General features: G+C 42.1%; 1 protein-coding gene across 1 annotated transcript in view; it reads left to right on the top strand.

The window, feature by feature from the left end:
- Window positions 1-887: 887 nt before the first annotated feature.
- The window catches only part of LOC121941193 (uncharacterized protein C1orf21 homolog), a 41,390-nt gene continuing 27,048 nt past the window's right edge, over window positions 888-15,229 (top strand). Inside the window, exon 1 of the mRNA XM_042483929.2 lies at window positions 888-1,079. The gene's annotated coding sequence lies outside the window, so the exon portion shown is untranslated. The remainder of the gene's footprint in view (window positions 1,080-15,229) is intronic.

The raw sequence follows: 15,229 nt of genomic DNA, 5'->3' as shown, positions 1-15,229 counted from the left end.
GGAGGGAGATATGTTCCTTTACATTTTTACGAAGGGGAGGGAAATGCACCTTTAAATGGTTGTATTTTGTATTTATTTGAAATACCCCAAGAACTCTGAAAGCATGTGTGTTTTTTTGTTTTGTTTTTTTAAATCGTCAAAAGTACACCTTTTACAACCCCCCCCCAACCTACGCCACTACTCTGTAAAGTACAGTCCCTTACCACTAATACACTAACACCTTTAAAGACAGAGTTTACAAGGTGCTTTCACAAACAAAGCAAAAGCAGAAATGGGATACATAGAAGGTAACAGAAAGCAATACAGTCCTACTGAACACAGGCGAGACAAAACGAGTTAGGATAAAATTAAAACAAGAGGACAAATAATGCAAGATGCAGGGTACAAAATGTCAGTATAAAACAATATGAACAAATAGACCAAAATCAAGCTTATATTAGCTTTAAAATGAAATATCGGAATCAGCCAACATGCTGACTTCTGCTGATATCAAAAACTGATATTTATTTAACGACAAAATGAACAAACACAAAACATCAACCTTAAGTTTTAGTTTTGGGGGGTTGTTTGAAAAATGAGTGAATATTACATATATTTTTAAAGCATTGCATTTCATGTCTCCATCTGCAACAAAAATAAAACAGGTAAAATAAATAAAATAAATAAAAACGAGTAAATGGACTTAGTGACAAGTGACACAAAACATGAGGGATTTTTTTTTTGGAAAAAAGATTCGGAAAAACACATTTTTATACTTTTGTTAATTGATTTCATTCAGATTTTCCACTGCATTAAAATACTAAAGAGCTCGTGCTGGATCACTTTCATTACTGGGACCAAAATAAGCCAGTAGCTCGGGTCCAGCAGTGATTGGTGAGTTGGTGGGGCACTCCTCAGCAAGATGGCTGCATTGCTGCGCGCAACAGTGGCATCCTGGTGAAATGACGCAAGCCACAGTTTACGTTCAGTCCTCGAGGCTCTGAGCTCTCCGCTCTCCATAGCGCAGATCCCGCCCGACTCACAGCCCGGAAGACCGACCGGCTATCCTCCAGTGGACCGAGCGGAACCGGTTCATCTGAGTAAGTACCAGCGTCTCATACTTGTTAATCGTCTCCCGGAGGTGTCGTGTGTCCTCCGGTGAAATCCACGCTCCTGCTTGTGGCTTTCTTTCTCTTTACTCCTCTCTTTTGTTGTTGTTTCCTGAGTGTGTGTGCACCGTGATTACCCGGCGCTTTCCCTTCCTGCACACTGGGCTTCGCATCTGTCGATGTTTTGTTGTCGCTGCAGCGCTAACGCAGCTTTATTTCATCGTTTCGATAAAAGACAGGGGCTTCAGGCAAGTGAGGTGCATTTCTTCGGTGTGTGTGTGTGTGTGTGTGTGTGTGTGTGTGTGAATTGGACCAGCGTTGGCTCAGCGCATTTGAAATTTTCCACACATCCTGGTGTGCTGTGCCACCCTGTCCCGCTGCTCTCTCCCTGCCCGCCGCCGCTGTAAGGCCGTCTGCAGCGGAGGACAGTCTCCATAGAGGGAACCTGGGGCCGGAGGAGGTGATACAGGCCGTTAACCTTTGTGGAAACGAAACTGTACACACACGGCGACCGTTTGCACTCCCTCTGCCCACAACTCTGCCTCCCCCTGTAGGGAACAAAGCGCCCAGTGTCTCCTTGTAAGCGCAGCTGGACACAGCTGTTGAACCGAGCGAGCCCCGGGACAGGACAGAGCTCTGTGGCCGGGTTCAGGGGCCACTGCTGCCGCTGCTGCTACAGCCGCACAGCCGGTGTGCCTCCTTGGAGATACAGTGGCGTGTCTAGACTTTCTTCTTCTTTTTTTGCCTGGGATGGCCAAAATGGGGCACTGACTCAAACCTGGTATTAGGGGTCGACCGATATTGTTTTTTCAGGGCCGATACTGATACCAATTATTAGCAGTTAATGAGATCGATAACCTATATTTGGAACCGATATGCATTGACAATGAAAATGAAAATATTTCTGCCCAAATTTAGAATTTATTGTATAACAAATGCCGATACGAAACGTTGTTTAAATGCCTTTAGTAATCAAAACTGAGGTGGTCAACATCATAGACAGGAAGTTATTGGCAACTTTTTTTTAGAAAGTCAAGTGAAAATTTAAATAAAAGTGAATAGCTAAAAATAGTTCCCTGAGGATTTACAAAGTAAAAGTTCCATCCATGCTGACACTATCTTTGCTCTTTTTAATGAATACATTTTATCAGTAATCATTAAAATAAAACAATGATACAGATAATTGGCAAAATGATAAATGTCAGCCCCAATAATCGGCCGGGCTGATAATCTGTCAAACCCTGTCTGGTATACACTGTGTGATTTTGGGCTCAGTGTTGCCAGATTAGAAATGTTAAACTATCGTACCAGAGGCTCAAAATGACCATGTTTTGAGAAAAAATTATCGTACAAGTCACAATCATGAAAATGAATCGGTTAAAGGTATAACTTTAGTAAACAAGTTTTTAAACAAATTTTTGGCACATCTACAAATCTACCCATACCCACTGCCTTAGAGAGAAACTATTTCTCAGTCTACATGGCTCAGCCCACAGCTGATGTCAGGTTTTGTTTACGAAAACAAACGACAGCGGTGCATGCTCGACGAACATGACCTAAGCGTGGCCTAAATGCAACTGGCTGTAAGATCATATGAGAAGTGGTGCGTAAACAGAGACGTAGGAACCAAGAAATTAGTTAAAATGAGACATGTTAACTAATCTAAATGGTCATTGTTAGTGTCACAATGGTAAAATTATCTTTACGGCAAATTTGGTATTAGTGATGGTACATTGATCAGAGGGCAAAATTATCGCACAAATACGATGACTATTGTACATCTGGCAACACTGTTTGGGCTGATGAAAGATGACCAGCGTGAAGGAATCGTGGCTCTAAAACGTTGATGTTAGTGACCAGGGATAAAATTCTGACCGTGTCAGAAAGTGGGATGACCATCTCACTGTGTGACTGCTGTTACCTACGTCTACTGACCAACCAATAGAAATGCAGCAAAAATGACACACTGATCTGCGCCACACTGCTAAATGTTAGTAGATGCTCATAAATACTTCGAGCTCTCGTTGCAAAATTGACACACCAAGTTTGCCTTTTGTTCCCAGCCTTGACCACATCCACACTTTCCTCCTCCTCCTCTTATCCGGACTTTTTTTGACACATATAAATGCCACTATAGAAAGGACTCAATTTGTTTGTTTACCTTTTTCTCTTATCACTATAGTGGCATTGATGGATGATGCACGCAGAGGACATTTTGTTTTTGCGTATTAACATAGATGGATGTAGGTCGCAGCCTGCGATTCAGTGTTGTCATTGTATAGTCTGCATACGTCAAACTTGATGTTGTTTATTAGATCCATGTAACAGAGTGTAGCTTGCACTAAATGTATAAGATTGCTAAAATCTCAGTTTGTACCCTTTATGCAGGGGTGGCATAAACTACCAGAGCTGTTGCAGGCACACACCTCGGCAAGCTTTAATTTACCATTTTTGTCTCCATTACGTACTTTAATCACTAACATTGCGTGTCTTACATTCTTGTTTATAGTTGAGTTTAAAAGATAAATAGACCTACTAATCACAACACAAAAGCATGACACCACACAATGTAAATTAAAGCTTCCATTCTTTAATAAAGACGTTGTTCCTCCAAAAGTAAATCGTACAATAGCAAATATAAAGTGTCAACAAAATTAAAAGGAATAAGCCTGTGTGAACTTTTTGACAGTTGTACCAATTTATATAAAATTAGTCAGAAGAAGATAAGAAGAAAAAACAAAAATCTGCACACTAGATAATGCTCCCATGAATATTTAATATAATTACCACCGAGGTGATGTTTTGAGCCACGTTCTCTTCATCAGATGTGATGAAGAGCATGTTGGCTCTTCATTTTTTTTTCTTCTTTTGTATTATCTTTTTCCAGCACTTAGCCTTTTGTTGTCTGGATGTAAGTGCTTTAGTGAACTTTTTCAAGACTGATTTGTGCCTATAAATGAAAATTCAGTTCACTCCTCAAACAGTTCAAACTGACTGGGCAGATGGCCAATCATAATGTGTGGGCACCTGGGATGGCCAATCAGATTTCAGGGGTGGCCCGTGCCACCCCAGGCCACTCGCTATATACACCCCTGTGGAAATATCCTCTTCTGTTGACCACCTCACATGACCTATAGGCTTTGTGGCATTTTTAGAAAGTCCTGAGGGCATGCTCATTACTGTTGCAACGTGTCCACCTCAGAGGTAAGACAAGAGCTGCTGGATAATAATAAGAAAGGTTTGAGGTTACTTAAGTTGTACCACGTCATCGCTATCTGCAGACATTGGTTTTAAAATGAAAGATCAGAATCAGCCAACAAGCTGATTTCTGCTGATGTCACAAACTGATATTTATTCATTTAATGACAAAGTGGATATATTGGTGTCGTTATGGGCCATATATCGGTACACTGGATTATCGGCAAAAAAAATCCAATACCGTGCATCCCTATAAATGCGTGCAAATGTTTATATGATTTGTTTAAATTAACTATTTCAGCTGAAACAAAGCTACTCCTGTAGTCTTTGTTTTGCTCCTTAGGGCTGTAAACCTTCATCCAGAGCACAGAAGCTGAATTTCCCCATGCAAAGCGTGCGAGTCATCATCAAAGTCACAGCAGCCTGAATTAGATTTGATATACAGACTCATTTGCAGCTCATTAACTAAAACTCAGCCCGCTGCAAATGCATCCTTCCCCACTTCCTCAGACACGATTACACACATCACCAAAGGGACTCGATAACTGCCTTCCTGCGTTTAAATGTGACATACGGCCATTAGCCACTGTTGATTTCCCCACCAGACCGCCACATCCACTCTGTGGCCGTGCAGCACCCTGGTGTGAAAGTAGGTTGTTGTGGCCAGTATTACAGATCATAGCATCCCAGCTTACACTGGGGTTATATAGGTTACGATCAAGTAGCAGCAATCCTGTGAGTGGATGCTGCGAGTCGGCCCCTCCCCTTGCTTGATTTATCTGTCTGTCTTCATCCATCTGCCGCTCTCATCACAGTGTGGTGGTGTGTGTTGCTCACATATGGCTTTTGGTTCCGGTGGCTAGCAAAAGAAACCTCCTCCTCGCTCTTCCTCTCCGTCTCCGAGGCAGGAGGATCTATTCTTAGTCCTCGTCCCCTCCATCACCGTCATCTGCCCATCCGGCCTGTCCACCTGTGGCCTCCTCCACCTTGATTAACCGCAGGTCAGGTGATTGCTCGGCCCCCGTGTTTGGGTCATGATGCAATACCCGTGATGTCACCGTGTGAGGAGGTGGAGGGTTTCCATGGTAACCAGGATGTCTTCTCAGTCTGTGTGTGGGTGTGGGAGGGAGTTCCCATGACTCTTAACATCCAGTTTGTGTTTGCTTTGCGTGTTCTCTGAGCGGCAGTGCTTAGTGCTGTCAGGTGTGATGAGGTAGTCTATATTGCAGTGCAGAAAGCACAAGGCCAGCACAACATGATCCTCCGGGTTCTGTTTATCTGTCAGTTTGACTGAGGGGCTCACCGGGCGATCAGTTCGTCTACCTGACTCAAAGCTCAAGCAGCAAAATATTGCAGCAGGAAACCTAAAAACTGCACTTGTGTTGTTGTTGTTATCTGCTTTTCTGGTTTATGTGTGTCTGCATTGCAGTCGACGTGCAGATCAGTGCATGTGGGCTATTTCTGCCATTGGTCTGTCTTCTGCCTGCTCGCCTTTTGAGACAGCAGGGGTTGGTTGTGCAGCCTGCATGCGTACTTCATGTGTTTGTGTCCCTCCCATGATAAATCAGTGTCTCTCCCTGACTGTATTTACAGTGTAGTTTGTGTTCAGAGTCCAGTTGGGATGGGACACGGAGACAAGGTCCAGGGCTAATTTAGCTTGCCTTTTTTTTCTTCTTCTTTCCTTATCATTTTATTCTCACTCCTATATGCAGTCTTAAGTGTTGTGTGAATCTCTGCACAGTGTTTTCCCATCAGAGAGAATGCATCTGTTTCCCATCTCCACCGTGGATAAAATGGTTTCTGATAGGATCTCTGCAGGCCCGCTTCTTGTTAATGACAACTCCACCCTCTGTTGGACTGATGTGAGAAAAGAAATGGAGCGTCCATCCTTCAGTGAAAGCCCTATTTAATTTAAAGAAAAGTGTATGGGAAAATAGAAAAACAACAAACAAACTTGAGTAGGGTATTTGGGTATACGTCGATTCGCCTTCCAACAAATGAATGGTTAGCATTTTATTCTTCTGATTACTATATACTTAGACGTGACATTTAATGTGTCATTTTAGAGGCGTTTTTACGCAAGATGAGCCTTTTACATCAGTCAAAAGCAGGACATGCCATTGCAGGAACTAAATATGTCGATTCAAAGTGCTACATTGTAAGAAAACGGACTATGATGGCTATGATGCTGATCAATGTTGTTTTAAAACATTCAGCACTACAGCTGTTTAGGGCAGGACTTCAGTGCTGTTTACTGACTTCCAGCTGAACCATATCATAAAATCAGCATGTAAATTTAAGTGCAACATCTAACCACTATTTATTGTTAATAATTGCTTTACTATCTATTAATCTGCTGATGAATGTCTTGATTATTTGTTTTGTGTGTGTAAAATGGCAGAAAATAGTGAAATAGTGGCCCAGTTCCCACATCCAAAATGGACATATTTAGATGTCCTGCTCTGTTCAAAACCCAAAGATCTTCAGTTTATTGTGTAAAAAAATGGTGAATGTTTGGCTTGAAAAATGTTTAAAAAAATCTTAACATTTATCAAAATAATAATCTGCAAACAGATTCTGCATATGGGACACGATTTTGGTATAGAAAGAGTTCTTATTTCTATTTGTAGTCTGAGTAGTGTTGACCTATGATGTTTCAACGGCAGGTAAACAGTGCATGTGGAGAGGTGGAACGGATTTGCCGAAATGCAATCTCACTGATGATGATTTCGCTTCATATCAGCTTTTTAAACATGTATTCATTAATATTGATTTGCTGAATTGACCAGCGCATAGAGGAGGTCCGCTGATGTCCGCTGCCTATATCATATTTTCCAAAATATTGGCCCTTGCCTCCAGAGGCTCATGGTCATTAGACCGATACCTGATGGATTGCAATATTGTAAATGTATAGGTGCAGAATCATTTTTAGTCAATTGACTAATCGACTCAAATTCAACTGTCTTCAATTACTATCATATAAATCACAAAAGAGCATCATATTGGGACTAAGATTGGCAAATGTTTTGGCATTTATTGCTTGAAAAATGACTGAAATGATTAATTCATAAAAATAATTTCCGATTAATTGTCTGTTAATCAACTGATTGTTTCAGCTCAAAATTTCTGTTGTGCCAAATTAATACTGATTTTAACAACCAACCAAATGAGTGTTTGTATTCCACATATGAAGAGTTTGGCCTTGATGCATAACAGATGTGTGTTTCCTCATGTAAACCTTGTTATGTATACAAGGTACATGTCAACATCCTGATTTCAGCCACATCTCTCAGTTCAGCTGCTGTCGGCAGATCGTTAACAATAATAACCTCATGTAAGGTGTCATTAGTCTCTTGTACAGTTGATTAAAAACTGTTGAAGAGTCTATTGAACAAAAGGTTCCCTGGCTGCGTTGTGTATGTCGCCGTTCGGGACAATAGACAAAGAAAAGCACTGGTTTGCATGTGAAAGCACAATGTTGTGGATGTATCACGCCAGCCGTGGTGAGACATGAAACACGGGCTCATCCGCAGCTCGCTGGTGAAGAGCTCGAGCAGGCAAACATCTCAATGTGTTTCATTGACGCACACACAGAATGACATCCGAAACGGCTTTGCCAATTATCCTGCAGCATGCTCGCCAATTACGCAGAGATTGATATTTATTTTCTTCAGCTGTGGTAATTTCTAATTAATATTAATGCTGGCATTCTTTTCTTTTGCCGGTTGTGGGTTGGTTTGTTAGCAATTGAGATGGATTTGGATGAGGAAACATAAGCATGATTGACCTTGCGTTGCTGCCGTGTTGGAGTAGGTGCTGCTCTATCAGCCATATGCAGCTGCCTGATGGTAAATGTGATGAAGAAGCACTCATACTAAACTTGAGTACATAAAAGCAATGATAGTAAAAACATAAACCACAACGATGAACCCTTTTTATAGGGCAACCATCTGCTATTAGAAGCTATCCTTTTACTATGGAGGAGCTGCAGCCACGACAGAGTATATGCTTTTTCTACAGAGCAGAGAGACCAAGAATACAACTGTTAAATACATCTTAAGCGAGAACAAGATCTTAAATCAAAGGTTAGGCAGAATCTTGCAAAGAGCGTGCTTGAAGAGTCAAATTTGGACAAAATTTTCAGCCTGAAAGCTGCCTTTAATGACCCACCTGATGGTGCTGCTGTGTTCTCTTTCTAACTTGGGTGTTTCATGTCGGCGCAGGAGGAAGCCACAATATCACTAAAGCATTTCTTCAGTCACTTTTCCACCCTTTTTGATCCCACTCTTCACCCACCAACCACCTCAGGCTCTGACCTGGTTTTACCTCCGTACCAAGTGGAAGCAGCAGAACAGAGTAGTATCGGCGGGAATAAAACGGGCACGACTACTTGCTTTTTGCTCTCTCAGGGAATCTGTCTCGCTCTTAAGAAGCCACTCATACAAACAGCAGCCAGTAACAGGCCTCAGAGGAGACATTTTATCCCCTAGCCTGGCTTGTATGAGGTGGAACAATCTGTTTTTGTACGGTTTGGTTCTACCTGGACCACCTTCTGCTTTCACTCCTTTGTTTGGTCCTTCACTATTTCTGTCTCTCTGTAAGCTACAGCAGTGAAAGGAAATGTTAAGAGCTATGCAGACCTCTCAATTTCAGCTTTTTATGGGCCTGGAGTAAAAAACATAGGCCTGGTGCCAATGTATATGTAACAACTTATCTAAAACCTGCTCTTATTTCTTCACCAGCACATGCCTTAGCTGTGCACAATGTGTCTCTCATTGTCCGTCACACGGCCAGACTACAGTTTCACCCAGTAAAACAGAGGAGCTCCTGTATCTACCTCCTTCTCCCCCCTTCTGTTTCTACGCCCACCCCTCCCTCTCTGACCACTTGTCACCCTCATTACAACAGTGAGAAAGAGGAGAGAGCCGCTGCTGGCACAGCAGCAGACAGCGGGAGAGAGAGAATGGAGATGTACACTTAAAGCAGCAGCGCACCACTCTGAAGAAAACCTTTACTGTCCACCAGCCTGCGTGTGTGTGTGTTGGCACGGCTTCCCAGGCTTGTCAGACTGATGGAGTGCTTAAACTGGGACAAGAGAAGAGGTGCAGCATTTGCTGCCTGGCTAGAGTAAATATTATGGCGCGTTGGCTCAGGAGTTGCACTGAAACTCTGCTCTGTCACAGAGCGAGGCGAAGACACGCCGGACACACTGCAGCACACGGCAGTGAGTCTCCAGCATAGTATCGTGAAGCAACTTCAGGCACGACTTGCAGGTTTTACTGTAAAAGTAAACCTGATGTTAAATTTGTTAGGTTGGTCATTAGGGGGAAGTATATGCTGTTGCAAAAAGATTGGGCAACACGTGCAGACACTTTTAGACATGTTGAAGTAGGAAAAGTGCAGGTGGAAATAATAAAATGAATCATGGCCAAATTCCATTTAGCTGCTTCAGTTTCAGGGTCCTGGTATTGTGCATGCTGGCTCACGGTCACACTGGCATGACTCAAGGCCCAGAAACTACAAACCAACATCAAAGGGATAAGTGGTGACAAGGGTGAACTCCTATGTTGCCTAACGTAGCCTTTGTCTCCAGAAAGGAGTTGCACTTGAATACACCACAAAGACGACAGCCAAAGACCAACTAGCCTTTTTATTCTGCGCCTACGTGGGAGGAAATAACTCTCCCAGCAGGAAGTGGTAGTCTTAGTTATTAAAAACAAAAAAGAAACCAGAAGAATGACTGGACAGATTGAAGACGCCATGACAGCCCAATGTTAAAGAACAAATTATATTTTATGTGCTACCAAACAAAACACAATCACGTAAAACCTGTTTGTGCCAAAAAGCTCTATGGTTAAAAAAATCATCTTACATTATATAACAAATTAGTTTCTATCACTCTCTCTCGTTCATCGTCTGGCTCCGACACTGATTCAACAAGCTGAATCGGCCAGAAAAAGGGTCTGCTAGTGCCAACAGTGTGGGACACACCACGAAAACGAGGGTGACAGACGCTCATCGACAGCCCGACATTGACCAACGGCTGATGTCAGCTTGATGTTTCAGGGCCTTTATTGGTAAACTTGAATAGAAAAAAGCTGTCATTAATGTTACTAGTAACACTCCTACCATGACAAGTCATAATGTCTGCTGTAAAAAAAATACTATCGTGGGTTGCAAATCAATGAGCAGAACTGTTTGATGGCAATTTTTAATTTTTTGCATCAGTGAGAACCTCAGTTTTTTGGGTATTTAATTTACTGTATTCTGTCTGGTTATTTTATTTGTACATGGTTTACAGTACACAATTTAAGAAAACATAATATATATATATCATGATCATGACCTAAGATAGCACAAACCTTAATATCCCATGACCAAGGATTTTATCTGTATTGTCCACCCCTACAAATACAGCCAAACAAATCAATATAAGCACTTTTATCTTGATGACTGCGTCTTGATTGACTTTTATCATCCAGACAGGATTTTATATGGCAACATTTATATATAGTGTGATATGGGAAAGGTCAACAAAACATAAAGATGAAAATCATCAGATGGTGTTTGTTTTTGTTTTTTTGTCAAACCCAGTGATGAAACCTGGAAGAGGTAGTCCATCACATTGAAAAAACAAATTGTAAACATCCTGTAAATCAAACATTGCCATAAAGCAGTCCTGCTCATTGATTTGCACTTTTAATATTGCCAGCAGTCGCTTAATACACCCAAAGACATTAAAGTGGTTTGTACCTCTGTATTATCGACATGGATCGTATTTCCGCAGTGTTTAATACCCGAGGCGTGCCACCTCTCCTGAAAGAAAAGACAGCCTGCACTAACATCATTAAAACTTTACACATTTTTATGAGATAAAACATTAACCTCAAGGGAGGGATACCAGAGGCACTATTTCACATTTCACTATCTCATTTAATGACTGCCAAGTAAACTGATCGTGAGATGAGATGCGTCATGATATCTGTGTCGTGACTTGCTTACCAATAGGGCTAAACGTGTCTCTGGGGGAAACCCTGCAGCACAAGCATATTGTAATGCACTGACCAGCTAACACAGAGCGGTGCAGACCAGCAGAGCGTGGCTCAGGAGTTGCAGCATCATGATGAAGCAGAGGATGAATCTCTGCCCTGTCACAGGTGGATACACTGAGAGATCTGCCCTACAGTCTCCCTGTGGCTCCGACCGCGGCTGAAGTCATCACTTCCCCCTCGCAGGCTTTTAAATCCTACAGGAAGCTGAATCACAGTCAGGCACTCCTTTCACAGACGCACTAAGATGGGAACTGATAAGGAAATCAAAATCCATAAAAAACTAATAACCTGTTACACACCTTCCGAAGTGATCCTCTCTTCTCTCTTTTGCCTTTGCTCAGCCAGTTTTTCAGGCTCTGTGGTTGCGCGCTCTGCCTCTGGCACAACCCCGTGTTTGAGAAACCTTCACGCTGCACACTGCTCAGCCTGTGTGCACAGTTTGTGTTTATGTAAGCATGTACGCTCACATCTTCCTCCACAGTCCTTTTGAGTTCCTCCTTTGACAAACTGACTTGTAAAGAAGGCTTATTCACACGACTGAGAGTAGGTCAACTCTCACCTCCAGGTATGCAGGCATGGGCAAGTCCATGTGTTTGCCAAATCTTATTCATTTTCCAGGCCTGGTCATCTGCCATGTGTTAAGGATTCCTTTTGGCCCTTAGCATTCAAGAGATTTTGAATCCTTTTTGCGTCTCTGCTGCCTATTTTATTGTTTTGGTGTATTTATGATTGCTCACGGGTGAAACATTGAGCTCTCTGCCAAATCTGGTGTAAGTTCAGCTGAAATGACGCAAGACCTGCATGCTGAGATCATGACATTATTTATATCTCTAAATTAGGCTACTACTTTGCTTTGGCGAGTGTGCCATGATGAATGTTGAGCATCTGGAGAGAGTCGCGTGGATCCTGAGGTGGTTGTGTGCCAGTTGGTATTAAGAAGTCTTATCCCCCTCAGACGATGTGATGTTTATCAGATCATGTTGGCTCAGCTTGTGCGTGTGCGATAGCAGGAGCGAGAGATAGTTGGTTGGTGCGAGGGTCTTAGCTGACTCGCCAGACTAAGCTTGCCCCATTGACACACTTCAGCGTCTACAGGAGAAGCTTGAGAGCAGCATAGCCGCAGCTGTCCTGTGGGTTAAATCAACACTGTGCAACGCCCCGCTGTGGTCTTGCATGTGGCACTGAGCTGCTGGGTAGAGCTCAGCACAAACTCAGGCTGATTCCAGCTGCAGTCGCCAACGCTAGAAGTGATCTCATTGTACAGTGAAACACATGCAAAAGAGTTAGAGGATGCAAAAGAGTCCTCAGTATTTGCACACTAGAATATTCATGAACCCTTTGTCTTCTTTCATTGCAGTGGGTCCCAGCCTTTTTTTATGCCTCTGATCTCTTGATAAAAAGCTCTGTGTATTTGGTGCGTGTCTGTGAGTTGTGAGGAGTTCAGTCAAAAAACTAATTTTCCCCTCTCCGACTGTCTCATTTGAAGAATTCTGAGAAGCTTGGAGATGTAAAACCAGACGCTGTTTGACAATAAAACAAGTCTAAGTCCTACAAACATCAGAAAAATAGACATAATTTTGTGTGGCAGGAGTTTATTTTTCCTCATTTTCTACTTTTGTCACCTTTGAGGATGCCTTAGGGCTGCTTTAGGACAAAATTGCATTTGAAACAGCAATATCAAAACAATATCAACATTTTTTTTGGAAAACGAATAGATGGACTTTCTTTCTTTTTTATGAAATAGCCTGTAGCAGTAAAATCAATAGTATGTCTTTCATCAAGCTAAGCACCCCCCCACAAAAAAGTCAATGGAGGATTTTGAAGAAGTTTTCAACAGGAGTGTATAAAGACGATGGCTGACCCAAATGCTCAGGAGCTTCAGTCGTTGCCATGGTAATCAACATCCAGCTCAGTATTCGAATGTTTCTTTTTTTTTCACCACTGAACTGGTGAAGGAAATTGAAAGGAGGTGGCAAGTGTCAGACGCGAATGAGGCCGGTGTCCTGCGCAGTCATCGACCCTTGCTTCAAGCATTAAATTGGATGTGTGAAGGAAAAGGAAAAGTTGAGATAAAATGTGGACTGTTATCCGAGGCTGACAACTCTAGCAAAGCTTTGCATCTAGTGATGAGGCTAGACCTGCTTCGAGTTATTAATAACTTTCAGAAACATTGTGTGCAATAGTCCACCTTCCCTCCTACCACCTTCTCTGCCCCCTGTTTATAGCTGTCTCTCTCAAACACACACAGTGGAACTAGGTTCTACTAAAGTTGTGTTGGGTTCAGGTGGTTTATTAGCGTATGTGAATATGAGTGATTACAAAAATCCCCAGCCCGGTGTCGTAGTGTCCAGTCAAAGCTTCAAGTATGCAAGCGGTAATTATCACTGGATCTTCAAAGCCCCAAAAATGGTTTCTTAAGGCCATGAGTAACTAAAAGGGCACTTTCATGTAACCTGTGTTTTATATATCTACATTTTTACATTATTATTAACAGAAAAAAGAGGAATATAAACTAGGAAAAAATAAATATTAAGAAAGTAACTGTAAGCCCTGTAAACCCTTGTTGGTTGTCAAATCCCCTGTTCATCTCTGTACCTTGTAAAAATCATGTTTGTAAATGTTATTTTAAACTGGTTTGTGTTTGGACTTTTTTAGCTCCGCATTGAAACTTTTCCATAGTTTCACTCCACAGATTGATAAACAAAACTTTTTCTTCTTTCTTTCTTTTCTTTCTTTTTCTTACATTCACACATTGGTGGTCGAGGCTAGCATACACGGTGCCGCATGCTGCTCAGTTTAGACATTCACTTGGGTTCACATGCCAATGGAAAAGCCATTATTTGGGGGTTTAGTATTGTCCATACAACTTGCCCCTTTAACATGTGGACTGGAGGAGCTGGGGATCAAACTGCCAATCCTCTGATTCTTGGACAACCCGCTCTACATCCTGAGCCACAGTAATCATCACTGAAGCTTTGAAGCCACAAAAATAGTACTCAGGACAGCCCAAACAAAGACCATCAGGAACTAAAAGGGCACTCGGAGAGCTCAGACCTGCTGATGTCAAATGCACTGCAATGTTAACCAAAGTGAAAAATAATTTTGTCCATCTGCTCCTGCTTTTGGATCCACACCAAAATTTAAGGTTTTTCCTTGGCCTATGTTACCCCCCTACACCAAGTTTTATGAAAATTGGGCCTGTAGATTTTGCATAATCCTTCTGAGAAACAGACAAACCAACAAAAAAGCCAAACTAAAAACATAATCTTCTTGGTGGAGGTAATAAAAGAAGCTGCTTGAGCATCTTGCAAAACACAGCAGTTTTGACTTGTAGACTTCTTGAATTTCAACACATAAATGATTTTTGTGTCATTGAAGTGCCTTTATTACAGGCCTGCCTGTTATTTATTTATAGCTGTATTTGGCTTTGTAATAGTCAGCCTACTAGCTGTAGCTTATATGTATAACCCAAGTAATAGCAGCTTGGCTTACAGATTCACACAGCCTAACATTATCCCTGAACACAACAATGGCTCTGGGACTGCGAGGTCTATTTTTAGTCTGCTCCTACTCACAATTTGATGTTTCAATACACACAAATCAAAGCCCTTCAAACAGATGCTGCCCACACACTGGAGATCCTTTGAGACTTGAAAAATCTATCAAGGCTGCTCACATTTCTCAACGCACTTCCTTCAGTGGTTACAGAAGGGAGTCTCCGTGCTGAGCTAATTTAATATTCACTTCAGTTCTACACTAATAGCCCAGAGTTAAGAGAAAGTCGACTGCTCCCTCTCCGTCTCCTCTCTCGCTCTGCTTTTTTCCCGTCCTTTTCTGTCTCTGTAGCCCTCTCTGGCTTTCACTTCTCTGCTTCGCTGTGCTGTGATTCTC

The sequence above is a fragment of the Plectropomus leopardus genome, chromosome 5, assembly GCF_026936395.1.
Source record: "Plectropomus leopardus strain MGB_pleo_1.0 chromosome 5, ASM2693639v1, whole genome shotgun sequence".
Classification (NCBI taxonomy): domain Eukaryota; kingdom Metazoa; phylum Chordata; class Actinopteri; order Perciformes; family Serranidae; genus Plectropomus; species Plectropomus leopardus.
This window is presented reverse-complemented; position numbering and strand designations above follow the sequence as displayed.